Raw genomic sequence first — 20,245 nt, 5'->3', positions numbered from 1 at the left:
TTTTGCAATATAGTTGAAGAACGTAAAGTACATCATTTTTTCCTCTGCTCATAGGTTGTTTTGTTCGCTCTGTCAGTTACATCTGTTGTGAACAACAACTGTCCTACCCCTCTTTTCAGACAAAATTATATTAGCATTTAACAGAATAATCTATCGGGCTAAATAATCTTAGCACAAACGTCCAGTTCACTAAACCAGGGGATTAGCTCTTCTCCAACAAGGCTGGAATGTTCTCGTTCCTTAATGAGTGGAAACTAATAACCTTTCAGTTTCAGTCACTTTATTATTGGTTAAGCCCAATCTATAAAATCATTATCTTGCAATTAGCTTGTCAGCTTTTTGACGTGTAACTTCTTACTCTTTGGGCTTCATATCACACCAAGACCTATCGAACAACTTTTCCTTTCTTTCATCATGTGATATTTGAAGACCTGAAACGCGATATTTCTGTCGGCTAGATGTGTCGCAATGAATTATTTGCACTGATTTGCAGTCGGTCTTTGAACTGTTTTTCCAATAACCCACTTGTTATTCGGCAAACGGTGTATACAAACTCGTGAAAGATTGTTTTGTTACCATGTAGAACAAAAAAAGAATTTTATTCTGCGCAATCTTTCAAGTACAGCAAGTTTTCGGCAACTAAGCTGAAACGTTCCACATTTAATGATTCTGCCAAGCGCAGGAGTTCGGAACACTGTCAACGTGTTTATGTCTGCAGCGATTAAATTCATTGTCGGATGAAAGCGAGAAAGACGGAAATCGACAGAGCGCACTCGAACTAAAATACGATAGTTCTTTCATGGATCAAGAAGTCATTTTCTAACGAATCTCATACAGTAGTGAAACAATGACTGTGTACGCCCTTCTGTCTCTGTATACTTCAAAAAAAATTCTCGAGAATATGAGAACTCCATGTTAGTACACGTGTAACAGAAAAATCATTAATATTATAGCTATTTTCTTCTATACGAAACTCCTACCGAAGCTTTTTGCTAAATGATGTTTTACAGATGTATGAAAATTTATAGCACCGAAAAACCAGCCGCATGAGAACGAATGCCGAAGAAGGCACTCTGATAGAATTCTACAACAGGGTGACAGCTTCCAAGTCATTCTGATTTCATAAACAACGAAATTTTACAGTGAAGCTGTTCAGTACCACAAGTTACGAATGAAAAAAAAAGTCTTTGAAACAGACATTAAATAAAAGTACTTGAGCTACTCAACAAGGAAGAAACTCTTCTGGACTAATCATAATCCTTGCACACCATTTTGTCTGTTGTTCCAACCGATTGTAAAATTCCCAAGTAATGATGCTGCTGCTGGTGAACCGAGCCTGAATGTTTCAGACGAACGTTCATTCGTGCAGTATTTGCAACAATGTATCCTGTCCCCAGATAATCGGTCGATCAGTTAGTTCTTGCTTACAACTTGACGATCACGTCTGGCAGTAGGGTGAGAATGTGGTCGAGCCAGCAAAGCAGTGCTTGGTACATAGAAATCTTAATCTGTAGGAACACAGTTCAGATCCTCGTCCGCAATTCTGAATAATGTTTTTTGAAATTACCACAACGGGGCGCTGATACAGCTTCTTCGATAAGACACAGATGATCCTTTTCCTAATTTTTCTCCAACTGAGTTAGGCTTCTTTCACTAACAGGCCCAGTGACGACTGGATCTTAAAATATAGTTTTTCCCCTTCCTTTTTGTGAATGAGGAAAGTGCCAGGTTGCGCCGTAGTTAGGTTTCCATGGGAACTAAGCACTTCTAGCTTTCGTGAACTTGAGGCAGTGTCACTACCGTGTCAAATGGAAACTGAGGGTTCGAATCCACCTCGTACATTGTCATTTGTGTTGAATGTGCCACTTCTCTGTGTGCGTGCTGAATGAATAATCTCATGACAATGCAAAAAACTGAAAACTTCCTCGAAATAAGTTGGATTTAGACTTTATGAACAGAGGCTGGACAAATGGAGAAACATCCGGGGACCTCATTTTAAATAAAAAAAGGAAGAAACTATACGTCTCACGCCCCTTGGTAGCAAGATGTCTTCTTGTCAAACGAAGGAAGGAAGGTTAGAAGTACTGTCGATGGCGTGATCATCGCGAATGGAGCACGAGTTGGGATACAAGAAGGTTGAAGAAGAAAATATCCCTCGTTTACTCCTTCGATTCCACTGTATTGGTTCTGTCATTTTGCTGAACATTATTGATTTCGGTACACTCTGTCCTATCAAATGTGGTTGTAAAATCAAGTTAATCGAAATAAAGTATGTCTGCTGTGGATATCTGTGTACAGATCTTCTGACCACACACAGACGGCATCAGACACAGAGCGTAGCCTTCCGCAATGCCACGCCGCCCCAGCCAAACTCCACCACCTCGCATTAAGAGGCTGTTGCTAACGAATCGTCAATGCCGTGGCATTGCATAGTTTTCAGTTTGCGTCTCATGCGGACACTGAATGGTGACGAGATCTATAGACAGATTCTCACAGGGGACATATCTTAATTCGACTAATGTACTATAGTTTCCAGGCACACTTGGTGGTGGGACACAATGTCTCGAAATCGATGTGGGTAAATCAAATAATAAATTAGTACAATGAAATCGGAGGAGTCAATTACAGATCTACATCTATACTCTGCAACGTACTGGAAAGCGCATGTCCGAGGATACTAAGATTTCTTACAGTTCTATTCAAGTATAGTGCACGTGGAGAAGGAATGCTTAAATGCCTTCGTGCGTCGGGTTCCTATGCGAGCGTTACATGAGGGGCTATTCGAGATTAGCGTAAATGAATTAACTGGTTCAGTACAAAAGAGTGGTTAGATGGGAACTGTATTTAGTAGTGTAAGTGAATACTCATAGCATTATCAATCTGTTGACAATTTTGCGGATGTATATTCTAAAATGCGTACGTGATAAAGGTCGAATGTTACTTTGCTATATTTTTCAATCCTTTCAATTTGTGATGGCTAAAAAATTATGTCTTTATGCAAGAATCTAACAATGGATTTAAAAAGTGCTGGTTCTTGATACTTTGGAAGTAGGCTTTCGCCGGATAGTTTCCATGTATTTTCAAGTATGTGCCAGTTCAGTTTCCTTAGGATATCCGTGACGTTCTCCCGTGGGTCTAACAAACCAGTGACCGCTTGTGCTGTCCTTCTTTGTATATTTCAAAATCCACTATTAGTCCTATTTAGAGTGGGTATCAAATACTTTAGAAATATTCTAGAACAGAAAACGTATAATTATGGCTGCATACCCCTGAGAAACATGGGGAACGACAGAAATTGTTAAAATCGTCCGTAACTATTCAATAAAATCATCCCAGCATATTTCAAAATCTATTTAGAGGAACCACAGAAATTTGAGCCCCGCTCCTCATGAGTACGAGTTTCGTTCCGTAAGCGCTGCGACAGCTCCTTCGGCAAAGACACCAGAATGTCGAGAGCATACCTCCTGTGCTAGGACTATACGTGGTAAATCGCCGTGATGTTGGTGTAAGTAAATATTGTGTATTTATTTACTCTTTCCGGGTATAAAATCAATAGGAAGTAGGTCGCACGCGAGTATTTGTCAGTGAGCAAAAAGTCGATTTTATAGGACAGTGTACAGTGAACGAGTGCTATTCGGAAAGTAATGTCCGATCGGTCGCGGAATGGTAACCACAGTGGAAATCAAAATGTTTTATTTGCAACAGTTTGCTACATCTTCCAGCTATTTCTTTGCTTTGTCCGACTTAAACATTTGTCGTAGTGTTGTACCAACTTCCCAAGACCGTCATCATTCAAGGCAGCTGCTTGAGTCTTCCGCCACTTCTCCAAGCCTGTCTGAAATTCGTTTTCCGTGCCGAAATGTTGTCTTCGTTGCTAGCGGTTCATTTGAGCAGAGATGAACATTAGAGGGAGCCAAGTACCGGGTGTATGGTAGATGATCAAACACTTCCTATCGAAAACGCTGCAGTGTGCGACCGAGCACTGTCATGAAGAAGAAAACGCATGACAGATACGTTATGTAGGGTTGCATGAAATCAGGCAAAATTTCGCGGCGGGCACCCATACTAGGCTGGAGATGCTATTGTTCTAGGAGTCTTTACGTGGTCACCGTGTGCTCAGAGCTGAGTAGACCGACATGACGCGGTCGACAGGCACAATTGAGACATTGCCCAACACGTCCGTGCAAAACTTTATCGCATTTTCACTGTTGTTTCCATGGCACTACCTATCGGACCTTACTTTCCGACTAGCCTCGTAATACTATTGAGTGCGATTTGCAGCGGGATCCCGCGGGTAGGTCAGCAATGTGCCGCAGTAGCGACTGGCGCGTAGCGATCAGCTGACACTTCCCGCATGCGGGCCACAGCGCGGAGAGCGCCGGGACTTACCTGTGGAGTGTGCAGAGAGAGCAGTTGCTGTGGACGCGACCGCTGTCGGGAGTCGACTGAAGTGCGCGCTGGTGGCGGCGTGCGCGTATATAGCCGGCCTACATCCTCACCTAACCTACATCTGGCGCACCCCTTCCACCGGCCCCTCTCCCACGCGGCGCGAGGCTCCGCCCCCTCCGCCTGCAACCCCCGGCGTCGCCAGCCGCGGCTACTCGGAAGAAGCGAGCGCGTCGGCGCGTCGGCGCGTCCGCCGAGGAGTCGCCGTGTCAAGGGCTCCGCCGGCTGCAGGTGGCGCCGCCGCACTTTCGCGCCACTTTCATCTTCCTCGCCGGGGCGACCCCTGCCACGGCTCCTCGAAAGCGAAGATGAGCTCAGGTCTCCTGCGGCAGGGCTACTGTATCTAAAACTACATCTAGATCTACATCGATACTCCGCAGTCCACCTTACGGCGCGTGGTGGACGGTAGCCCATACTAGTCATTACTCCTCCTGTTCCATTCGCAAAGAGAACAGGGGAAAAAAGGCTGTTAGTATGCCTCGGTATGAGTCCAAATTTCTCATATCTTCGAGGTCCTTACGCGTAATGCATATTGGAGGCAACAGATCTGTTCTGTAGTCAGCTTCATATATCGGGTCCGCAGCTCGTGGTCTCGCGGTAGCGTTCTCGCTACCCGACCATGGGGTTCCCGGTTCGATTCCCGGCGGGGTTAGGGATTTTCACCTGCCCCGAGATGACTGGGTGTTGTTGTGTCGTCCTCATTATCATCACTCATCCCCATTACGGTCGGAGGAAGGCAAACCGCCTCCGCTAGGACCTTGCCTAGTCGCGGTGCGGGTCTCCCGGATCGTCCCCTACGCTCCTCGGAATATGGGACATCGTCATCATATACCGGTCTCTAAATTTTCTCAATAGAGTTCCTCGAAAATTACGTTGCTTTCTCCACAGCGATATCCATTTGATTTCCCGAAGCATCCCTAAATACTTAAGTGTTATTCGAACCTATCCGTAATAAATCTAGCAGCCCGCTTCTGAATAGCTTATGTCTTTCTTCAATCCGACCTGGTACGGATTGTAAACATTTGAGCAGTCCTCAAGAACAGACCGCATTAGCGTCCCATATGCAGTCTCCTTTACAGGTGAACCACACTTTCCTAGAATTGTCGCAGTAAACTGAAGTCGACCGTTCGCCTTTCCTACCACAATCCTAATTCCATTTCGTATGCAACGTTACGAGCAGATATTTAAACGACGTGACTGTGTCAAGCAGCACAGTATTAATGCCGTATTCGAACATAACTAGATTGTTTTTCCTACTCATCCGCATAACTTAAATTTCTATACATTTAAAGCTAGCTGCCATTCATCACGCCAACTAGACATTTTCCCTACGTCATCTTGTATTCTCCTACAGTCACTCAACTTCGACACTTTACCATACGCTACAGCATCATGAGCAAACAGCCGCAGATTACTGCCCACCCTGTCCGCTAGATCAGTTATGTATACAGCGAACAACAACGGTCCTATCACACTTCCCTGCTGCCTTCCTGACGATACCCTTGTATCGGATAAACACTCGCTTTCGTGAACAACATATTGGGTTCTATTATTTAAGATATCTTCGAGTCATTCACATGTCTGTGAACTTATTCCATATATTCCTACCTTCTTTAACAGCCTGCAATGCGGCATTGTGTCAAACGCTTTCCGGAAATCTGGAAATATGGAATTTGCCTGTTGCCGTTCGTTCATAGTTTGCAGTATATCATGTGAGAAAAGGGTGAGCTTTCTAAAACCATCTGATTCATGGACATAAGCTTCTCGGTCTCAAGGAAATTTATTACATTCAAACTAAGAAGATGTTCGCTGATTCTGCTGCAAGCCGAAGTTAGGGATAATGGTCTGTAATTTTCCGTTCTTTTGCCCTTCTTATACATAGCAATCACCTGCGCTTTTTCCAGTCGCTTGAGACTTTGCGCTGGGCTAGAGATTCACGATAAATGCAAGCTAAGTAAAGGGTCAATGTCGTACGCAGGTCTTTGAAAAACCAAACTGGGGTTCCATCCTGACCTGGTGACTCATTTGTTTTCAACTTTTTCAGTTGTTTCTCTGCGCCAGGGATGTTTGTTACTATGTCTTCCATACGGGAGTGTGTTCCTTGGTCAAACGACGGTATGTTTGCACGATGCTCCTGATTATTTCTTAATGGTGGAATTTAAAACTTTGAGTTTCGTTTTGCTATCTTCAACTGCCATGCCAGACTGATCTACAAGTGACTGGATGGAAGCCTTAGACCCACTTAGCGATTTTACGTAGTTCCATAATGTTATCGGATTCTCTGCCAGATCTTTTGCTAAGGTATTTCGGTGGTAGTAATCTTATGCTTCGCGCATAGACCTTTGCACAACCGCACGACACTGTACTAACATTTACTTCTCGTCATTCGCGCGTTCTCTTTTGAACCGAGAGTACAACAGCCTCTGCTTCCCCAGCACTTTCCGAGTCTCGTTATTAAACCTTGAGTAGGTATATAATTCCCCATACCGCGAGTTACAATCTGCCTGAACTTTGCCCACAATCCCTCTACATTCATACTACTGGAACTAAGTGATGTCATTTCACACTCTAAGTGAGATGATAACAACTGCTTATCTGCTCTTTCTAGCAGTAACATTCTCCCAGCCTTCTTAACTGAGCTATTAACTTTCGTAGCCATTGTTACTATAAGAAATCATCATCCTAATCCCAGATTCTATATTGACGTTGTCGATAAGGTCCGGCCTGTTTGTAGCTACAAGGTTTAAGATATTTCCATTGTGTGTGAATTGTCGGACAAGTTATTCAAGAATGTTTTCAGAAAACGTGTTCAAAGGAAACTTGACATGACTGTCTGTCTGTACCCCCTGCAAATAATCTATAGACATTTCTGCCTATACTCGGTCGGTTAGAGTCACCAAAAAAAATGGCTCTGAGCACTATGGGACTCAACTGCTGTGGTCATAAGTCCCCTAGAACTTAGAACTAGTTAAACCTAACTAACCTAAGGACAGCACACAACACCCAGCCATCACGAGGCAGAGAAAATCCCTGACCCCGCCGGGAATCGAACCCGGGAACCCGGGCGTGGGAAGCGAGAACGCTACCGCACGACCACGAGATGCGGGCGGTTAGAGTCACCTCCAACTAGTAATACACGATCTGGAGATTTGCACACTACTGACCGTAAACTTTCTTTGAATGACTCTAGAGATGTTACTAGAGAATCGGGTGGCCGGTAAAAACATCCAACAATTAACTCGGTTTCACCTACACTTGTTACACGTGACCAGATAGCTTCACTGTCCCACTCAACTTCGACCTCAATAGAGACAATATTTTTGTTAACTGTAATAAACACTCCCCCTCCTATGGCCTCTAATCTGTCTTTACGACATACGTTCCATGACTCGCTTAACATCTCAGAGCCTTCCACTTGGGGTTTCAGCCAGCTCTCGGTCCCAAGAATAATCTGAGCTCGAGAACTTTCCTCGAGGGCAGTAAATTCGGGAACTTTGACGAATACTTATTCAATTTACTGATAAAATGTTGACAGTCGAAGTTCAAATGGTTCAGATGGCTCTGAGCACTATGGGACTTCTGAGGTCATCAGTCCCCTAGAACTCAGAACTACTTAAACCTAACTAACCTAAGGACATCACACACATCCATGCCCATGGCAGGATTCGAACCTGCGACCGTAGCGGTCGCGCGGTTCCAGACTGTAGTGCCTAGAACCGCTCGGCCATTCCGGCTGGCCACAGTCCAAGTGTCTTTACTCTGAACGCGGTCTGACTTACTTTGTTGTGTATCAGCTGCCGAGTGTTCATCAGACTACATCTAGAGAAACGTTATCTCCAGATGTGAATGTGCAGCTCGGGGTACCTCCGCATACTATTTGAGTTTGTCAGTCATATTCCTGAGTGTAGCGAAAATAAGACTCCCTAAAAACCCAATGCACTTTTATCCGAATTTTCAAAGAGTGAAAAATGGACAAATGGGCTATCAAACTGGTCCAGTTTTCCGGAACAAAAAATTTAAGCGCTTGAAAGTTATATGATGATCCAGAAAAACTTCGTGGTTTGAGGGTCAGTTTTTTCAGAGTTTTCATTACCAAACGAAGAACGGGAAACGGACAAGTAGGGTATCAAATCGAGAAGCGCGAGGTCTCCTTCAACAAACAAATATTTCATCAAAACTTATTCCTGAAATTCAACTTAAGTGCAACGTGCATAGCTATACTGCATATTAGTGACATGACAATTTTTCCGGACAGGGGCTCGACGCCGAATTTCCCACTTATTACGAGTGATCGACTTCACACTTGGGCTGCCCGAGTACGCTCCGCAGACGGACCTACTCTTCCACATGTCACACACCTATATATTTCTTCTTATAAATTGTTAATTCATTTACCCACACTCGCACATGTCGTGATTCCCGTGCAAGTCTTTTTAGAATCAAGGCAACCAGAAGTCATAGATTATCATTGTCATTTTCGTCTCAGGCATGTCTTCGTCTTATTTGATGACAAACTACAGTTCCAAATATTGAGATTTATCCCTGACATTCAACTTAACTGTAATAAGTGTAATAATCTACGATAAGAAATAGATGGGTGTGTGATATACGGTAGTTTGGGTCAGTCGGGGGAACGTGCTCGGACAGCCTACGTGGTGAGACGACCGCTCGTGATTAGCGGGAAATCCGGGTTCGAGACAAAGCCCGCCACAGATTTTTTCATACGTCGCTTTAGGTCTATACCGATTACAGCTACGTTGAATTTCAGGAATAAATTTAAACCTTAGTTCGTTATGTAAATGTAAATAAATATTTCATTGATTGGCAGTAATCAGGGGAATTAAGAAAATAACGGAGCACCCATCGATATTTAAACATATTACACTTCATGCTTTCACAACAAAAGTTGAAAATAAAAACAAATAAAAAATGCTGAAATGTTTTGTGAAATGATTTGTCTATGCATGCTGTATTTCCATCAGACGCGGTACACAGCCCTAGACATCAGAGGGCTCCACATGTAATACTGTTCGTCGCCTACTAGATGGCGCGCATACCTGGAGCTGCTTTATTATTGCCCTATAAAACACTTTATTCTTGCCCTATAAAACATTCAAATACACCCTCAGACAAGAGAAACATCATACCACGAAGGAGTTACGCGAAAATGTACAGACAAACAGATGATTATAATTTCAGGAAAAATGTATGATTTATTCAAGAGGAAGAAATTCACAAACAGAGCAAGTCAATAACGCGTTGGTCCTCCGCGCCCATCACGCAAGCAATTATTCGGCTTGGAGTTGATTGATAGAGTTGTTGGATGTCCTCCTGTGAGATGTCGTGCCAAATTCTGTCCAAATGGCGTGTTAGAAGGAAAAAGTCACTAGGTGGTTGGAAGGCTCTGCCCATAATTCTCCAAACGTTCTGAACAGGGGAGACATCCGGCGACCGTCCTGGCCAAGGTAGGGTTTGGCAAGCACGAAGACAAGCAGCAGAAACACTCGCTGTGTGCGGCCAGACGGTATCTTGCTGAAATGTAAGCACTGGATGTTTTGCCATGAAGGGAAATAAAACGAATCATAGAGTATCGGCGTGCCGCTGTGCTGTAAGGGCGCCACAGTATCGTACCGCAGTTCGGGCCATCTATGGGCACGTCTACGGCCTGGAATCTCATTAACTGAAGTAGAATTGTCTTCAGTGATGAGTCCCTCTTCGAAATAAGCCCTCATGACCATCGAAGACGTGTATGGAGACACCCCACATAGCGGTGCTAGTACGGACCAAAATAAGAAAAATATGTCGAGTGAACATGGGCTCTAAAGCGCATACCTTATGTGCCAGAGCACATGTTCCTCTTTCCTACTGTGAAACCCGTCTGTGCCACTGAACAAGTGCTTGTAGCTCTTAAGGTATGCATTTCAGTATCCATGTTTACTAGAAATTTTTTGCTTCAAATGATCGTTCCTTTCACATCCCTGAATACTGACCACTCCTCATGCGACACCCTGTTTTTGACGTGTATTTTTTTAAATTACGTAATTTTTTTTGCTTGCATGTCTTGCCGCAGTTATTCTGATTCAGATCTATTGCCCTGTGGCAGGACCGTGTTACAAGAGTGCTAGTAGGCCACTTTCCTATAGCCACGGAACTCTCTAGCTGGATCTTTGTTGATCCATTATGGACTGTGGGACAACAGCTGGCATGTATTTTTTGATGCAATAATTTACCAACAGCTGCATGAATTGTAGACATTTATTTGATGAGCTTCTTATGTGCGACCAGTTTCGGCATCACATTGATGCCATCTTCAGGCCCCACACGTCATAGTTGTAAAATCGCTATACACGGAAGGAGCCATATAACTGGATCCGTGAATCAAATCGCTGTGCCACCAAGAGTTGCTACATAGCGATTAACCTTCAAATTATGTCTGCACCACATTTGCTGCAAATTGTGCCTCTTCCGTCCAAAGAATATTCTCTGGCCACATGCTATCCATTTCCCTGTGTGCCAAAAACGAAGGGAAAAGTCACGGCGTTGTAGCCTATCTTGCGACATTACTCGGTTGACATTCGGAGTCTTGTAGGGGATACGAGTGTAAAATGCACCGTAAAATCTTTTGAACTGTTGACCAGGGGAGAGACAATTCCCGTGTCACAGCTCGAGTAGTGGCTGCAGCATTTGAGGCATGTGCCTCACGGTCAACTACAGCTGCAACAATTATCGTGGGAATGGGCCGCCTGCTTCTCCCTGACACACCATCTAATTCGCCTGTTTCTTCAGATTTATTGATCATATTCTTTAGTCCATTTACTGACATGGAGTCTCTTCGCTGATGTTTTGTCTGCGGTATTTAGCCGGCCGAAGAGGCCGAGCGGTTCTAGGCGCTACATTCTGGAACCGCGCGACCGCTACGGTCGCAGGTTCGATTCCTGCCTCGGGCATGGATGTGTGTGATGTCCTTAGGTTAGTTAGGTTTAAGTAGTTCTAAGTTCTTGGGGACTGATGACCTCAGCAGTTAAGTTCCATAGTGCTCGGAGCCATTTTTTTGCGGTATTTCCGCAATGCACGCTGCTATTGTTACCTACTGATAAACGCGGGGACTGGGTGTTTAAGTTGAGCTCATCATTTCATCATCATCATCATTCGTGACAGTAGATAGATTGGACAGTGTAAAAATTGGACTGCGTGAAAATTGGGACTTTGTACGGACGCTGATGACCGCGCAGTTGAGCACCCGGGAAACCTAACATCATCATCATCATCATCATCGTATTAATAAGGAACTTTACCAACACTGCGCGCTCTTTCTTCTCAATAGCCATTGCATTTTGTACCGAAAACGTTATCTTTCTTAACCCTTTAAAACAACAGTCACTTCACAAAAGAAGTCAACAGGCGTTGCCAAGCGCAAAAATAGAATACTGACGTTAAAATAGGATAGGTTTCACATTCTGACTGCTTACAGTGCCACATTGTTTCCTTTGGCAGAAAGTGGAACTACTATATTTCAGCGTACTCCGCGAGCGCAGCGAGTAATGAACATACCTATGATGTACCGGCGTCCTGCGAGGTATACAACCCGCACAAGAGTACCAAATTGGTTCAAATGGCTCTGAGCACTATGGGCCATCAGTCCCCTAGAACTTAAACCTAACTAACCTAAGGACATCACGCACATCCATGCCCGAGGCAGGATTCGAACCTGCGACCGTAGCAGTCCCGTGGTTCCGGACTGCAGCGTCTAGAACCGCACGGCCACCGCGGCCGGCGCACAAGAGCACCCAGTAGACCTTCAGTTTTATTATAACCATCTGGTACATGACTTGAAAAAGTAACTAGACGTAGGATCGGCTTATCCCAGCGGTTTCTTAACAATTTTTTTCCTGACTCCCTATCACATTTTTTATGCGCTGCCCTAGTCCAGATATTGGTCCGTCTAACGCAACTGAAGCGCGCTGTTGATATGGTTAGATCAGTCTAAAAATAAGCCTTGGAACGCTATAAATGACATAGAATTGGTATCAGGCGGTCATGACACCCTCCACCGCCACCACGAGTCGTGACAGACAAGTTATGTGTTCGAGCCAGTCAGTTGTATGGCATCAGTGCAGTAAGATAGGTCGACACGGAAACACGATAGAATGGAAGAAAGGAGCTATTTTGTTTCATCGTGTCCATGATCACACCGTAAATGAAGTCGCCCCTTACGAAGGTCTAGAGCGCACACCGCTCAACCTGTGAACAACGAATGCTGAATCCCACGCAGTCACATAAGAAGCGTAGGAATATTGATCTTAACCGACAGGGACCGGAGGTGAATGTCACGTCTTTTCAAAGACAGCCGATTTCAAACCCGAGAGGCACTTGCTGCTGTCAGTGAGTGCAGGGCCAACTCGAACAATTTTCGGGCGAACATCACGAAGAGCACTCCGTCTAATGGACACTTGGGATCGGCTACCTCGAAAAAGGCCACTTTTCCCAGTGACACCTAAGGCTGCCCGTCATCAAAGGGCAAAACAGCACAGAAACTGGGTAGTAGCTAACTGGAGGCTTGTACTGTGGTCCGACGAGTTGCGATTTTTCACGATTTCAAACCATGTGTAAAAGAGGTGCTGGGTAGTGAGAAGTAGTATTGTGGGATTTCTAGGACAGGTTACATTCAATAGGTGGTGTTGCTGAATCAAAAAGGGATATGGCATATTACGTGAAAGATAGAATACCTACCTAAGATGTCAGTAATAGCTTTATCTCGCTGTAACTCTTTTAACAACGCACTATCGTTCACTGCATTAAGTGGATTTCGGCTTAGTGCCGGCTAACGAGACACATTAATTTTCCGCTGTCGCATGTGCAATGGGCGTGCCGGATCGGAGAAAACATTAAACCCTATCATCAATCTAAATCATCAAACAGTACGCAATGGTGACGAACGATCCGAACGACCGTACGACGCCATGATTCACTTTTTGTTATTTTCTTTATAGGCAATATGGAATTCTTAAACTCTGCTCTGCAGATTGTCATACGTTAAATATATCTTGAGAGTGCGGGTGGCATAATCATTAAAAAGGAAATTCCATAGGCAAACATCAAGTTTATTACACAAAGCATTTTACTTTTGAATATAAAAGACAAGAATGACAACTTACTGGGATTCACTCTATGGTCTCATAGCTTAATCTGATTTAATTGGCTCGACACACATCTCAGCAGTGGCATCTATCTCGATAAGGAATAAATTAAAATGATGAGACACGAAAAGGAGAGTGTATGTGGGAGCTTGACAGATGCAGAAAATTACGACAGTGCTTGCAAAGATCTGGCAACAATAAGCGTACAAACTACATCGATAGCAGAACTCGTTACAAGACGGTTAAAAGAACAAAGTGGCCTCCCGTCTGCATCTTTACGTAACTTGAGCGCAATTCTCGAATTATCTGAAAGCATAGTTACTAATATTAACGTTAATACGAACATTTATCAGTCAACTGCGCCATACCGACGCATTATCCATTCGCCACGAGGTCTCAAGTTCGTGCACAAAGCAACAAGATTGACCACTGATTTACTTCAAACTTTGTACACCTGTAGTAGGCCATTAAAACAACATAATGCGCAAGTTGTAAGGAGCATTACTCTCGCAATTCCGAGAAAATCGCAAGTGAAGTTTTACGCGTCTGCTATGCAACTCTGATGTGTCTATTTGTAGGTGGCAAACGTTAGAGTTCGTAGTGGTCAAGTGGTTAGCGTCCAAGCTTCGTAGGACGAACGCGTATGAGATGACGGTTTGACTCCCGCTCAAACCTTCTTTTTTGTAATAGAAGTGTAAATTCTGTGATATTCAAAAAATTTGCACCTACCCTAATCGTTCTTACTATTTTAGGAACGTCTCAGAGCTGATCAGGTCAACTGCCAGATGGGGACTGCCTCTGGGCCCGAATCACGAAGCGTCGATGTGCAAAGTACTCCTGGATACCTTAACAGATTGCATGTATAAGGGACTTCGCAAATCACGACAGGCATATATTTTCAGGAAAAAGTTATGCATTTATTCATTTACTTGTCGATGGTTATAAATACGTGTGTTCTAACAATTAAATTTAATTAAAAAGGGTAAGTAGTCAAATAATACGAAATTCACTAAAACTTCATGCAAATACACGTGTTCTTTTAATCACATTACTTCTCAAATGTCATATAAATTAAATAATATGAATAGCGGTGAAAAATATATATTAAACATGATGTTTGAGAAGGAGTCGAAGCGTTGCCTCCTACACGTTCGTCTTACGTAGCTCGAACACTAACCGCTTGTCCACCAAGAACTTCCAGCTACATCACCTACGCAGACACATGAGAGGAATAATAGACGCGTGAAACTTCTCTTGAGATTTTCTCGGAATTGCCAAATTTACAGAGTAGTGCACCTTACTACTTGCACAGTACGTTGTTTTAATGGCCTACTAAAGGTGTACAAAGTTTGAAGTATATCTGTGATCCCAGCCGTCGTGGCATCTCCTTGTAAGTGGATTTCGCATGCAATAAGTAGGAAAATACGAATAGAATTTGCAGGTGAACAAGAAAGCTCTGATGCTTTCGGGTTTACAGATTTGCTAACTCAAACACCTTGCGACTTAATTTGATTTCTTATTCAACAGGAAGAAACATCTTACCGACCGAGGGCTGGAAGACGACTCTACCAACACGAAGTCAACCTCCGTCCCTTGTGCAGAGCGACGACCGAATTTCTTATGAGAGGGAGGTGCCACCGGCTCCGCTAGCCAATGAGGATTGGCACAGAAGCCGCTAAAGCTACTTTCTGCTTTCGTAAAGGACTCTAACGAGGCAAGATGGCGTGCGATTCGCTCAAGTTGGTTCAGGAAGACCTCTTTGCGACACCAGAAGTACGTGAAAAGCGAAGTTCTGAAGGCTGGTATTGCTACTTGGGAGAATAAGTAAAGGGACTTCCTCGGCCTCTAAAGAACATTTAAATCACTAAGCCATGCTCTAAAAATAAACAGTCAAGGCGGGGAAGATAAACCATTATCGCTACATGAGAGAGTCTGCTGCACTTAATCAAAAATAAAACAAAATACCTTGCTCCCATCCTCCTTCAAGTATTAGCGTGATTTTTATGTAGAAAATTAACAGCTAGAATATCATACAATCGCAAGATCAAAAATGTAGTAAAATTTGAAATGACTGCGAAACAAGAGCACGTGTTTCATTTGCACCGTCGGCCTGGCCCAGTGAGCCGTTTTAACCGCACTATATGGTAGGTACAGTTCAGGATGTCGGTCGTTCCGTGTTGTTTCTGGCCGCGCGGTTTGAGGCGCAATGTCACGGATTGCTGGAGGTTAGAGTCCTTCCTCGGGCATGGTTGTGTGTGTTGTTCTTAGCATAAGTTACTTTAAGTTAATTTAAGTCTAGGGACAGATGACCTCAGCCGTTTGGTCCCTTAGGAACTTACACACATTTGAACATTTCTTTATGTTTTGGGGGAGATTTTAGTACTTTGAACTAGGATATTTTTTCAACATTATCGGCGACCAGGTGCTGTCCTTTCTTCTACGTCTTCATAGCGACTATACTGTGGACACATGCACGTTTAATTTGATAACTGCCACCTTCTCATACCTGTTCCTGATTTGACGAGCGCTCAGACACGATATGGCACTTAATAGGTCGCTAAATCCTTCGAAGTTAATCCTGTAGAAAATATCTGGGACTGTTAGAAACACCGAGTGAAACTTAGTAGTCAGCGTCCACCTAATCGAATCATCAATGAGCGACTTCAGGTGGTAATGGCTTTCCTGAATAAATTCTCTCTTTTTCACCTAATTGAGGCCATTACCGAGGCTAGAGGTGGTGTTATACGGCATTAGCGGGATGCCTACTGGGGGGAGGGAGGATTGCCGTTTTTTTCCGGTGTGCTTATAGGGCTTATAGCAATAAGTGGAACACGTATTGTAAATTTATAGACAATACCCGGAACAGATTTGTCATTAATGTCGTAATGATCATCACACAAATTTTCAATTCTGGGAATGAAAATGGAAATACAGGATAAGTACCACCTACTGTTCCACGTTAATTTCCTCAAGATGAGAACTGCATGGCAGGTGTCTTACAACGAACTGCGAACGGTAGTCAACGGATTTTTATTCGTCGGTCCTGGCGGGCACAATTAAACAGCTCAGGTATAGAGAACAAATAAAAGTTTATTGAACACGATTTCCACAAAAATTTGCTCCACAATGAACCAAAGGACAGGATAGTTCTCCAACAAGTAAAACAAAATGGATGGTAGCATTTCAGTAGCTGAAACAAAATAAATGATGATTTGTAAATAACAGAGCCACTTAGATTTCTGGAATCACAATGTAAATCAATATATTCTTGAGAGATTTACACACGCTTCAGTGAACACAATCTTAAGGTCTTAATAACTTTTGGTTGGAACGGAAAAATAAGTTTCTCACTTCAGGTTTAAAACCAGAGTTCAAATCCAAGCTTCGTTCAAGAAGAATAAACACGTAACAAATCTTGCGATACACTGAACAAGTATTGAGATTCAACAGTAATGAAATATCTAAGTTCTAAAAGGATGGAAATTTCCAGTCTGACAGTATCTCATCGTCTTGAAGGACAGCAGGGCAATTATACCGAGTCCCAACAGGCACATCACTGTTCACGTAGAGTCCCAGCTGAGGAGGCAGCGTGCTGCCCAGAAATCGATGGCCCAGTCCATGACGTGGTGTAGTGGAGGTCTTCGGACTGCTTGCTGCGACACACCTGTTGTCCGGAGCTCATGCAGCGCCTAAATACGTACGTGCCGATTTTTGGCGCGTGACTTGGTGGATGCATGAAAAGGCGCGGTTTGTCAGCGACCTCTAATGTTTCGGTCCATTTTGCCTGGTGGCCCGGCCGGAGTGTTTTTGACACCCTCTGCTGGTCTGGACGCGAATTTCCAGGGTTGCGAAGTTCCATATCGTCTGCGCTGTAGGGGCTGAGCTCGCTGCAATCTGCATGACGAATAAGTTGTGCGTGGTGCCGTCGACGCCTGAAGTCTAAAGCGCCGCGTCAGATTTTTTTTATTTAGTCTCTTTGTATCTTTGACTGTTGCAGAAGCTGTCTAATAGTGGAACATCTTTATGGTGTTCGTATAGATGCTGTGCTTGGAAGCGACTGAGTTACCCTTATAGTAGCCCTTGCAAAGTCTCTTATAAGTTTTAATAATATTAACACATTCCTACAAAAGTTTCTTCTTGATCTCGAAAATTCCAAAAGATGCTCCCGTGGAATTTTTCCTGTGAAATGTCGAACGACGTTTAAATGTCTGAAACATTGTCACTGCCCTTAAAGTTTAGCCTGTGAGTTCATAAGGTTCTATAACCCCAGCTTTCATGCCATGAAACAGTATGTTTTTAAATGAAATCTGACTTACAAGCGAACAACACAATCTAACATTTATCTTATATACTGTAATGACCAGGAACTTTCTCATAGCACAATGGAATAATATAAGGGGGATTTAACATAAGATAAACCAATATAATTTGAAACCATACCATTTCCAATAAATATCATATGGCTACTCCCTATCCGTGTTGTCGAATCATCCCTCCAGGAGTAATTCGTGCAATACAAATGAACTTGCACAAGATCTCCTACAACACCAAATAAATTGAAATGAGCTCCTATGATAGCTACATATCGACGATTTCGTCAGTGTAGACATGTGACTCGCAGTTCCCTCGGCATCCGCTTACCATGTTAGCTGAAAATTGAATTTAAAAATAAATTAATCTCTTTTCTGAAGACAGATCAGTCTATTTCGTCGTGAGACACAATGAAATTGAATGTACTTCGTAAACTAGGTCACTAAATGACCATATGTAAAGATGTATTCAGAGATCAGAGGAATAGAAAATTACTTTGTAAGAGTCACAGATAATGCGAATACTAAATAAGCTTTTATATGAACAGAATGTCCCAAGTCTTACATACAAGTATCCTTCATCGGCCATGTGGCTTCACAGCAGCACACATTTACAGAAGCCAGAAAAACAATTCTACATCCATATTAGCAGCCTAAAGGTTATTTAAGAAGTGGAAAAGCAATGGTATAAACTACTTGCCGGCTCGGATGAACGAAAAAAAAAAAAAAAAACTGATATCGATTCCCACGTGTTCCAACCAAGTTATGAAACAGAACAAAGGAGCTAACCTTGCGCACATGAAATACGATTGCAATGTATCTAGCGTGAATAAATCTGAAAACCACATTCTGTACATTTACGCAACCAAGATCTTACCATAATCCTGGACGTAGTAGCATTAATGTGTCCATTTAAATAGCACAAGGAAAGCGTCTGTACTAAACAGTTCAGCACGTCCCGTCAGGAAAACAAAAGAATGTACACAGTTGCAGGCAGAAGCGAAGAGTGTCCCCCACTTTTTTCACAAGCCGTGCAGGGTCTTGCAAACCAATTCACCGCCCCAAGCAATTTTGTTGGCTGGCTAAATTCAGAGTTTATGTAGCGTATTCAAGACGTGTCTTTGCTGTTCTTAACAAAAGATGAAGTTACTTCACCAGGTGGAACACTGACTGTATGTACTCTGAGAGATGCAAGTGCTTATCCATGCTCATATTGATATATAGTATGAAAGATATCTATAGCGTATGGCTTTCGCGTTTCTGGAGCATGTGGAGGTTATTGCGGAAGACATTATTTGTAGTCTTTCCGGAACGAAAAATTCGTTTGGGTTACATCCAGAGAACGAAAAGGGTACAATAATTTAGGAAATGTTGCTGCTTCTGAAAATAACATGATGTTACTTGATAATTGGCCAGGATGTATGCGACGTATGCACTGATTATCCAGAACATTATGACCACCTACGTAATAGCTGGCACGAATAATAGCGGCGACGCGTCGTGATGTGGAAGCAATGAGGCAATGATAGGTCGCTGGAGGGAGGTGGCACCACAGCTACACAAACAACTCACCTAATTCCCTTAAATTCCATGGAGGAGGGGGGAGGGGACGGCGATGTGGTCTGACGCCACGTTCAGTCACATCCGATGTGTTCGATCGGGTTCAGATCTGGAGCGTTGGAGACCAGCACATCAACTGGAACTCGCCATTGTGGTCCTCGAACCACTCCATCAAAATCCTAGCCTTGTGACATAGAGCATTATCTTCCTGAAAAATACCACTGCCGTCGGGAATCATGATCGTCATGAAGTGGAATACGTTGTCTGCATCCAGTGTATGATACTCACTGGCCGTCATGGTGCCTTGCACGAGCTGCGCTGGACCAACGGATGCCCACGTGAATGTTCCCCAGAGCCGCCACCAGCTTGTCTTCGTCCCACAGTACAGGTGTCAAGAGCTGTTCCCCTGGAAGACGACGGATTCGTCGCCTTCCATCGGCATGATGAAGGAATCGGGATTCATCAGACCATGCGTCTCTCTATCACTGCACCAACGTTCAGAGCCGATGGTCACTTTCCCATTTCTGTCTTAATTGCCGATGTTGTGGTGTTGACATTGGCACACTCATGGGTCGTCGGCTGCGAAGGCCCATCTTTAGGAGTGTTCGCTGCACTGCTTTTTCAGACATACTAGTGCTCTGTGCAGCATTAAAGTCTGATGTTAGTTCTGCCTCAGTTCACCCTACGATGTCTGGGCGTGGTTTCACCTCGATTTCGCCAAGTGTTCAAGACACTCACCACAGCACTCCTCGAACACCCGAGAAGTCGTGCAGTTTCTGAAATACTCGTACC

General features: G+C 43.6%; 1 protein-coding gene across 1 annotated transcript in view; it reads right to left on the bottom strand.

Annotated features, from left to right (window-relative positions):
- The window catches only part of LOC126481062 (uncharacterized), a 53,994-nt gene extending 49,518 nt beyond the window's left edge, over positions 1-4,476 (bottom strand). Inside the window, exon 1 of the mRNA XM_050104544.1 lies at positions 4,390-4,476. The gene's annotated coding sequence lies outside the window, so the exon portion shown is untranslated. The remainder of the gene's footprint in view (positions 1-4,389) is intronic.
- Between the last annotated feature and the right edge of the window lie 15,769 nt (positions 4,477-20,245).

Source organism: Schistocerca serialis, chromosome 5, assembly GCF_023864345.2.
Source record: "Schistocerca serialis cubense isolate TAMUIC-IGC-003099 chromosome 5, iqSchSeri2.2, whole genome shotgun sequence".
Lineage (NCBI taxonomy): Eukaryota > Metazoa > Arthropoda > Insecta > Orthoptera > Acrididae > Schistocerca > Schistocerca serialis.
This window is presented reverse-complemented; position numbering and strand designations above follow the sequence as displayed.